This window comes from Mustela erminea, chromosome 2 (genome assembly GCF_009829155.1).
Source record: "Mustela erminea isolate mMusErm1 chromosome 2, mMusErm1.Pri, whole genome shotgun sequence".
In the NCBI taxonomy this organism is placed as follows: domain Eukaryota; kingdom Metazoa; phylum Chordata; class Mammalia; order Carnivora; family Mustelidae; genus Mustela; species Mustela erminea.
Genome location: NC_045615.1, coordinates 3805244 through 3815894, shown reverse-complemented (window position 1 = coordinate 3815894; position 10651 = coordinate 3805244). Strand labels below are relative to the sequence as shown.

General features: G+C 45.7%; 1 pseudogene; it reads right to left on the bottom strand.

Moving 5' to 3' along the window:
• Positions 1 to 1921: 1921 nt before the first annotated feature.
• On the bottom strand, positions 1922 to 2021 carry LOC116585411 (annotated as a pseudogene).
• Between the last annotated feature and the right edge of the window lie 8630 nt (positions 2022 to 10651).

Sequence of the window (10651 nt, the reverse complement as noted above, 5' to 3'; positions counted from 1 at the left end):
AAGTACTCTTAAATGACCACATCCTCTTAATAACATTCCAAGGGAGAAACCGCTTATCTTGATTTTAATTTTTCAGTCTTCTTTCATCTTGTCCTCCAAAAATATGGCTGAGAGCAAGATCACCCATGAAGCACTTATCGGAAAGACATTAACTAACATCGGGGGGAGCCAGCTGGAGTATGGGGCAGATTGAGGGCAAGGACTAGAGGGGGGAAAGTGACAATGGTACTTGATGAGAATACATTGTCTATTTTGTAAGGCCGGGCATCATTTATAAGCACAGACTTGAAGACACTCAAATATTAAAGTTATTTGAGCAAAGCGTGGCCTGAAATTCACCTCTGAAGAAAGAGCTAATCAAGCAAAATTCTTACGACAGAAAAACTTAGGGAGAGAGTGTTTAACTTATTTAGAAATTTAAATTGTTTTCAGTCCCCAAAGAAGCTTTGATTTAAAAACAGTTGTACCTGTGTTTAAACTGTGGCTTTAAGCCTCTGTTGGCCAACACGACAACATCTCCCTTTACGTGAAAGCCAGACTTCCAGAAACTTCAACATTGGTCAGTATTGCTTAGAGTGAATGATCCGTGAACCACCTATATAGAAAAGAAACCCCTGGAGTCCTAGGAAGGGCAGGTCTAGGCCCCATTCTCTCTTAGTCCCCATCATCCCTACCCCTTTCCTGACCTCCAGAACCAGAATCTCTTCTAAGATTTAGTCTGGAGTCAAGAAGCCCTTCCAGGAAGGCATTTCTGGCAGCATGGATGGATAAATGTCATCAGACTGAATTTGGCCTATAAAAGGCCTCTATCCAAGGACATCCACTACTAGCTATTGATACCTGGATATGACCATCAGCACTTCCACTTCCTAAAGAGAAACTATGGAGCCCAACAAGGCTTCTAGATCAAATGTAAGGGAAGAATTTAGGAATTCAAGACCAGAGACAATGACTGCCTCTTCTTAGCAAAGGTTCAAGTCCAAAGACAGAAATCCTGAAACAAAGATCAAAACCCAGGCAAAAAATAAATAAATAAATAAATAAATATATATATATATATATATAGAGAGAGAGAGAGAGAGAGAACGAGCGCGCGAGCTGTAGTTAGCGGCAAGATGGACACGGTGATGTGCTAAGGTCTTCTGAGGAAGGGGCTTGTCCGAGGCAGCTTGTCCTTGAGCTGTGTCAAGACGTGCTCACATAAGCTCACAAGCACATCTGATTAACAAGAACAGACGAATACGCACTAAGAGCCCAAGCTACTCCCGACATCACTTCTCCCTGAACTCAGCGTCATACAGGAGTTCCATAACAAGGCTTTGTGTTCAATGTGCAATGCCACCAGTGGCCACAATTCATCATCACAGGGGAAGAGGACAGGGACACGGACATTTGGGAGGGGAAGGAGCTGACATCACATTATATCCCCAGGCCGAGTTTTAACAAGGGCAAGGTAACTCATCATTAGCCCAGTGTGTGAAAGTTCCGGCAATCAGAATACTCAAGCCTGGGCCTAGGAGAACAGACACATCTGTAGAGGAAGTACTCTCGTGGCTCAGTGCTGAGCAAATGGCCAGGCAAGAGGTGAGAGCAGACGCCGGAGCTCTTCCCTCTCTGTGGCTTTCTCCAGCCCATTAAGTAAACCAGCATTGCAAGCAGCATGAAATGACATAAAATCCACATTCTCTGAGACCCTAGCGGGGGCACCACACTACCATACTACTTAATAGACCCCATTACATTGGGAAATAAGTCATGTTATCCACATTTTACAGAAAAGAAAGCCAAGATACAGAGACAATGAAGGATCTGCTCAAGAACATTTGTGGCAAGTTCTTTCTTTCCTTCTTTCTTTCTCTCTCTCTCTCTCTCTCTCTCTCTCTCTCTTTTTTTTTTTTTTTTTTTTTTTTTTTGCCTTTGAAAGAATATGGAACACTTCACAAATTTGTGTGTCACCCTTGCACGGGGGCCATGCTCATCTCCGTATCGTTCCAGTTTTAGCACACATGCTGCCAAAGCAAGCGCTCTGACAAATTTTCATGCTCAAAACCCTCGTCACACATTCTTCAGAAGCTGCTTCTTTTATAGTAAAAAACAAATCACATGGCGATTCCATTACTTTGATCACAAAAAGGGGCTTTAGAAGTTGGACACATACATGCATATATAAACATGTGCCACCACAACCTCCATCTTGTATTGAGTTTAGGGAAAGAGAAAAGAACTTCCTGTGGATTTTCTTAAGTGCCCATCTCTCGTTCGACCCAAATTCTACAAGAAAACCACGGGGATTACAACACGCATAAAGCCTGCATCCGTGCTCCAGAAGAACCAGAGCCCACTCACACTTTGAACCCAGTTCTGTCCAACACCCAACAATGCTTTTTCCTACAACACCATGCTGAATCGTTACACTCCTTGTTCCTTCGGCCCCCTCCTTAACTCTGCCCACTTATGGGGATGTCACCCAAACTTCAAGACCCAGTTTGAGTTCCTACCTTCTACAGAAGACCTTGTATGAGCCATTAGCCTGTGCTACCCCCTTTCTGGTCACTTTATGGCAAGAAGGGACAGACTAAGCAGTCAGCACCAAGACAGTGTTTAAGGGTAAAGTCAGAGATGGTACAAGGCTAGGAAACTAGAAAAAGGGAATTAAAACAGAGTGATAGCAGCCAAAGCAGAGCTACGGCTGGTTCCAAGTCTAAGTAGCAGTCAAGGGAACAAAAGTCATAAAGCTTTGCAGAAAATATTGAGGAGGAAAAGTCCATGAGTCAACCCCAGGGTTTGAGATCGCCAGTGCTAGCAGGGAGACCAAGTATGGGAGCAGTGGTGACCTGGTCATTACAGAGTCAATCCCAAAGTTGCCTTGAGCGCCAGACCTCTTTTGCTACAGTGAGGCAGAGGGGATCGTGTCCACCTTCAGACCAAGGCAACAGAAACCCAGAATCTGACACCACAATTTCAACCCACACTCCTCATCCAGAGAAAGAGTGTTTCCCTGGCTCACAGCATGATTTTAAGGACACAGGAAGTTGCACTGATGGTCTCCGTATTAACCACCACACCAATGCCTGAAACGTCATTGGTTGTGAAATAGAACTTAATGGCTTTTATGAAGGAGGAGCCTTAAGGTGCTATCAACTGGAAGGGAGGAATCAAGAACTCCTTCTGCAGAATCAGAGTGTGAAAAGGAAGAACTTGGCTCCAGAAAGGCAGAAAACACAGACATTGTAGAAGGCAGAGTGGGAAAAAAGGAAGTCAGGCACTTCATAGTCTCCATTAGCTTCATCAGCACAGCTCCAGATGCCCCCTCCTTCTCACATGAGTGAAACTGGCCGGGGGGCGGGTGGCAGGAATGGTCAGGGGCCGGCATCTGACAGAGGCTCCCTGTCCACCTGCACCACCACCACCTACCCCCCCCCTCCCCGCATGCCGCTACAGACGACGGGAGACACGCATAACTGAGAATAAGCTGGCCCCGAGTTTGCAGCCTGGAGATGTCCACATGATTTCTGCTGTCACTGATTTCCCTCTGTGGTGTTGGACAAGTGCCAAAACTTCTCTGTCCTTTCATTAATTCATGAACAATATGTCTAATCCCTGTCTCATAAGAATGCTGTGAGAATTAATGAGCTTATAAAAAACTGAACAAAACTGATGTAAAAGTCCTTTGTATGCCCTAGAGATGCTATAAACGCCAGGTGATCTAATTTAAAATACAGATGTGTATTTCCATTTATATGAGCCAATATAAGAACATTCAACTTTACAGAGCAATGGCTAGTTGGTGATTCCAGAAAACGGTTCGGGGATGGGGGCAGGGAGGTTCATGCGCAGAAAACTGAATATCCTATAAGTGGAAGAAAATTGATGTTGGGTACTCAGTTTAATATTTTTAATATCAATAAACTTCACTGAAGGCTTATGATGTGCTGGGTGCCATCTTAAGCATATATTATCTCAATTAATCCTCACAGTAATCCATTGAATACATTCTTAGTATCTCCCATTTCACAGATAAGAAAACAGAAATTCCTCCAGATTAAGTAACCAGCAAGCAATCATAGATCTAATCAGTGGTGGAGACAAGATTCGAACCCCAGAAAGGCTCTGCTTCTTACTTATTTATCTTTCCATTAAACCAGCTGCATCCCCAACACATATAGAGACCCTAGAGCATGTAATGTTTGTAGAATATTAACTGGTAAAAACAGAAAACATAAATGAAACCTGACAGAGCCACTACGTGGCAAAGCTTAGAAATCTAAATGCTCGTTAGTGCTAAAGACAGTACCTGTGATAAATTATCCCTAAAATTAGATAAATCCAGAGGAGAATAAATAACACAAAACGTAGTAAATTCTTGTTTGCACTTGCCCTTCCACTCAGTTCATTCTGGTAATCAGATTTATGCCGGTTTTTAGAGGTCCCAAATACCGTCCCTCGTGGAAAAGGGCAACTCTTGCCTGGGAATCCAGCCTCCACCAGCCCCATATCCCTACAGCCTTGGGCAGGTCAGATCCGCTCTCAAGAAAACCCAGTACAACTCAGACAACACTGACAGGGCCAGTCAGGCACCAGGCACTGGGCCGACGGCCCCTTCCAGCTAGCAGGGCCCCTCGGAAGTGTGCATTAACAGTGCATTTGCCCGCAGAAATGACGGTGTTCAATCCTTTCCCATGCCTCACTGCTGGCTGGGAAGAAGTGAACGCAGCTCTAGGCGATGCTCAACGGGCTTCTCATCACAAACCCAGCAAGCCCGACTCTGACTGCCCTCTCTCTGCAGCCTGACGTCTCAGCCATCCGATGATTAACACGCCATCCTGCGAAGGGAGCAATCACCTCCCGGCCCCAGGGGGAGTTGGTGACCCTGGGCTTCCTCCAGCCCACGTGGTGTCCACCTGTTTCCTCTCTCTCCGTCATGCAGTTCTCAAGACACTGCCTAAAGCCCAGAAGCAGAGAAGAACGCAACCCTGAGCCCTACGTACGAGTGGAGCGGAGTTTAGTCAGCCATTCAGGACGGCGCTGGAATCTTCCCTCCCCAGTCTCAAGAGCCAAGCCCGGGGCCACTGGGGCTCCTCCACACCACCTGCAGACTCCGTTTTCCACCTCAGCCAGGAAGCATATAACGATGGAGGGGGATGGGAGGGAAGCCATACCATTCTCCCCTGAACGAAACTGAAGAAAAGGGAAAAGCCAAATGTGAGCATGCACGGGGCCAGGAGCACCTACAGAACTCTCTGAGGCCAGCCCCAAGCTGATGGAAAATAGGCAGATGCCTACCGGACGGCAGGATTTTAGCGATGCTGAGACATCACCTCCTGAAGGAAAAAGACTGCCTTTCCCCACAAACCTGTGAATGCCTAAAACCTCCGGCTGCCAGCTCAGCTCCTGGGCTTTCAAGTCTTTGGTCCCATTTTGTCTGACCACGTTGCACCGGCTGAGATAAGCCAGGGGCTGCCGGCTGAGGCTGGCGTGCTGTCCTGGAAGCCGGAGCAGATGTGGTCACAATGAGCAGAACAGGTCCGGGAGTAAGGGTCAAAGCATGGCTGAAGGATGCCCATGCACATCCCTTCCGTAAACCACAGGACCCAGGGCCAAAACATAAAACACTTCAGGCACTCCAGCTTCACTCACTGTGATTGTCTCACTTTCTAGTTCTTTCCTCACCTTTTTTTTTTTTAAAGATTTTATTTATTTATTTGACAGAGAGAGATCACAAGTAGGCAGAGAGGCAGGCAGAGAGAGGAGGAAGCAGGCTCCCTGCTGAGCAGAGAGCCCAATGCGGGACTCGATCCCAGGACCCTGAGATCATGACCTGAGCCGAAGGCCCCGGCTTAACCCACTGAGCCACCCAGGCGCCCTTTTTCCTCACCCTTGCTGGGGTTTTTCTCTGGCTGCTCTATTTCAATGTCCACTCAATGCCCTTTTAGTTTTCATCTCATGTCTAGTACCTTCCTTGCAGCCTTGGATTGACAGCGGGCTTCTGCTTCCATGGCACTAGGACAGGGAACTATTACCAAGAGGTTTTGCAGATAGAGCCTGTCAGACAGACAAGGGCTGAACGCCCGCTCTGCCTTTCACGAGCCAAATGTACATGAGCGAGTTATTTTAAACCTCCCTAATCTTCGGTTTCTTCATCTGTCAGATGAGGTCACTAATACCAGCCACATAGGGTTATTGAGAAGATTAAATAAGATAAAGAATGTGAAGGCCAGAGGCTGGCAGGATGTCAGGAATGGTCACACTCAACCCCTGGCTGTTCCCAGTCCGGAGCAGCTGTCCAAGCCCAGCGCAGCCCAGCCCAGCCGCCTTCCCAACCAGCCAGCCTCGTGCAGACCCAGCTGAGAGCGGGGGCACAGGAGAGCAGCCAGGCAGTGCTGCTGGTAGAGGGGCGTCGAGGAGGTAAATACTATCATCAGATCCAAAGGGAGTCGGGGCATGAAAAGAAGAGGAAAAGTCGAGGCCAGTGCTGGTGATGCTCCACACTAGGACTGAGACTAAGGCAGGAGTGTTTGGGGCTTATTGGTAGTGGTGCTGACTACACAGCTCTTCAGGAAGGCCTAGGGCTTCAAGGTGAGCAGCTAGACAGAACAAGCTTAAAAGGACGTCCATGAAGGGTAATAGTTTATGCCCGCCCAGGCGATGGGCACCTCAGGCTGAAAGTGTTTCCTTTTCCTAGGACAAGAGCACCAGACCCTGGAGGAGAGAAAGGAGAAAGGCATCAAGGGGCAGGACAGACTCAGAAAGGAAAGAACTGCAAGTTTCTTCAGCACCAGGCAGTAGATGTATCTTGGGTCCCCAGTACCATGCACAGGGCATACATGGATGAATAAATATCATAACATGAGTTGCTTTCACACTCTCAAGAGATTGTGCCTGCCCCACTGCCACCAGCATCCCCACACTGGGCCACACAAAAGCCAGCCATGGGCAGAAGCTCCTGATGGAGGCATCTCTCAGTCTCCCCCATGTAAATCTGCCCTTCCTCGCTCTTCATTCCCGGGTGCTACACCCCAACTCTTACGAGGCAGTTGTTGAGATAGTGGTTGAGATAGTAACCAGAAATGCCAACCCTGGGACAGGACTATGTCAGCTCAAATCTTCGTTCTAGTTTGGGATTTGGGCAAATTATGTGTCCTCTCTGAACCTTGAGTTCTTCATTTGCAAGACTGGACACTGCAATTCCTCCCTCCCAAGGTCGTGTGAAGGCTATGTAGCTTAACACATGCAAAGCGCTCTATTAATGTAATAGAAAATATAAAAACTATTAATATCTGCTTTCAACCCCTCTGCATGGTCTGACAACTCATTTCGACTCTTTGCTTTGAGTTTCTCAACCCGTCTCCCCAACAGATTGCTTAATCGACACGTCACTTCCGTGTAAGCTTCAGTGTTCCTATTTTGTAAGAACCACTGCTCCCACCAGCTCCCCACTCCCACCCAACCAGGAACCCCAGCCCAGCAGGCAAGCTCCCCCAGCTCCCTGCAGAAGAAAAGATATAGACAGTCAATGTGGTCTCACTTACCTTCAGTAAGATTAATAATAATGGTGCCTTCAATAAGGGAACTTAGGGGCGGGGCACCTGGGTGGCTCAGTCATTAAGCAGCTGCCTTCAACTCAGGTCATGATCCTGGAGTCCTGAGGAATGCAGCCCTGCATCAGGTTCCCTGCTCATCAAAGAGTCTGCTTCTCCCTCCCCTGCCCCACGCTGGCCCCTTGTGTTTTCTCCTTCTCTCCAATAAATAAATAAAAGTTTTTAAAAAAAGAAAATAAGGGAACTTAAATTGGATAGTAAGCAGCAAACATTCCCCTGAAAACTTTTGCATGCTGAGCATTTACATTCAACCTCACTTGACTATAGCTTCTTGAATAAATGCGAGTGTTGGTGAAAACCTTTCTGGTTCCTAACCTTTCCATGTTATGTGACTGTTAAAAATCTGGTGAAAGCTATCAGCTCCCTTTGAATCTAGAGTACAGGCCCCAGATTAAGAATCCCTGAACTAGATGATTTCTGACCCATATAAAGCAGGTTAAGAAAATAAGCTAATAGAGAGAGAAATGACTTCCATCTGATATGCATTGTTACACCTATCCCAACCATTAAAATCTTGAATTACTTCTATTCTGAGTGGTAAATGGCATCTGTCCCAAAGCCCTCCTATCTCTGTGCCACTGCTACTCAGGCCACTCTGATTTCTGTCCCAGACCCTAAAGTGTCCTCATGATCTAACAATTAAACGAACAAAAGGGAACTAAATCTTCAAAGAATGGTACAGACAAAAATGGCTTAGGAGATCAGAAAATGTCAGAAAAGTTTCATAGAGAGGGTGATACCTGAACTAGGCCTTGATGTTGTATAGGATATAGATAACATGGAGGGAAGAGCCCATTTCAGAAACAGGGATGGACTCAGAGGAGGCAAAGCATGGAGAGGATTCAGTGGACAAGAAGGAAGCCAGTTTGGTAAGTAAATGATGATTTATCAGGAACAAAAATGGAAAAGCAGGTGAAGACCCACTGTGGAGGACCTTAAATGGAATGTGGACTTGGCCCTACAATGTACAGCCACCCCTATCCTAGATGGGATAAAGAACTAGAGTCTTAACTAGGCTATCCCCCACTAATATAACCATGCCACATTATTTTGAAATTTCTCAAGTTCATAGTGAAATGAAAAATTCAGAAAATAGAGGGAAATACATGATAACAGCAGAATATCATAAAGACCAGAGGCTATGAATTTTGTCCTTACTCTACCTCATTCAACATCTCAGAGTTTCCAATTCCCTTGCCAACTCCAAAGTTATTTGATATTAAGATAGGGAATTTGGGCTCCTGCATATCAATTTCCCCTAAAATTTTTAGATTTGGAGGTCAACACACTGAGTTATTTGACTAGTATGCAAATGATCAACCATGATTACCCATTTGTTACATTTTTTTCCCTTAGTGTTAAGATCAATAAAGTTTCTAATTTTAGCAGCCACTTCACGCAATTCTTAGCTCAAAACAGTTGACAAGAATGCACTGCTACTAGGGACACCCCATGGCTTGGCTTAGTACTGATTTTTGGTACATCAACATAAACTAGAAAAGAGTAAAAGATATGACTAGATGGAGCTGTGCCTTCATATATCCCTTATTTCCATTCATTAAAGAGTTTACTTATTTATTTGAGAGAGAGTAAAAGAGAGCATGAGAGGGGAGAGGGTTAGAGGGAAAAGCAGAGTGTCTGCTGAGCAGGGAGCCCAACACGGCACTCAATCCCGGGACTCAATCCTGGGATTCTGGGATCATAACCTGAGGTAAAGGTGGTCACTTAAACCAACTAAGCCACCCAGGCAACACTTTATTTCCATTCAAATGGCTCAAGATTGGAAAGAGAGGCAAAGATAGGGAATGAGGGTAGTTAGGGAAAAGAGGGGCAAAAAAGAATAAGAGAAAGAGAAGGAAAGCAAAACAAAATCAAGTGTTGAATAAAGACTTGTTGGCAGCTTAAGATATAAACAGACTTTGGGGGTCTTATGTTCATGAACTTGGGTTAAGTCAACACTTAGAGCCAGCCACCGTGAAGGCTCTTGCCTTCAAGGGTGTGGACTGTGTCATAGCACTCTAGGCAGAGAGGTAGATGAACCAGTAGCATAGTGGAATGCAGGAGGAGTGAGGGGGAGACAGCCATGAGTCTCAGAAATGGCCAAGAGGCATGCAGAGGATATTTAGCTAATCAGCTACTACCAAAGCACTGCCTTCATCCCCCTCCCTCAACACACACACACAGAGTTCAAGATTACTAGGCAACTGCTTTTATCAAAAACCCTACCTTGGTTAGAACATCAGCTCACCAAGTCAACCAACGGCAGGCTGGAGCCTGACCTCAATCAAGATGGCAGGAACAGGAAGTTCCGGAGGAAAAGAGCAATTCCAGTTGCATCTACAGGATGATGAAAGTCAAGAACCTGAAATCTGTCTTCGTGGATCCAGATACAGGTGATAAATCCAAGAGCTCAGAGGCGAAGAGACGCAGTAAGAGAGGGAGAAGCTAAAAACAGAAGTGAAATATGCATCACTGAAAGAGCTGCTCCCACCAGAGCTGTGACTGTCCAGGATGCTTGTGATCCAGTTTCAGCTATGAAATGGGGGTGGGGAGGTGGGGGAGTGGGAAGAGGGGCCCCATTCGGTTTCAGAGGCTTAGGCACACAGTAAGCAAATTAACCTCTTCCTCCCTTGCTAGGAATGTCAACACACTCACAACTATTTGTCCATATATATATACACACACACACAGAGTCTGAACCTTGGCACCTCTATTTTAAGACTGTCAACTCCTCATCTAGAGATGACTCTGGGCTACAAGTAGGAAAAAATAAATCCTAGGTCTTAATTTAATACCAACCCATTTGGGGATTTTTTTTTTTTTTTCTGAACTTCTGGTGTTTTGGAGGATAAAGTGAGAGAATGCATTTGCAAGTGCTTTGGAAAAGCATATGTGTTATATCAATGTAAGAGATCATATTATTAAAACAGCTTTGTGGGTTGCTTAGTTTTCAGTTTTCTTTCAAAGCCAGACTAATCCCAAGACCTAAGCCAGTGGCAACTCATTTATATTATAGTCAAGACGTGACTTTTTTTTTCCTAGATTGGCTCACC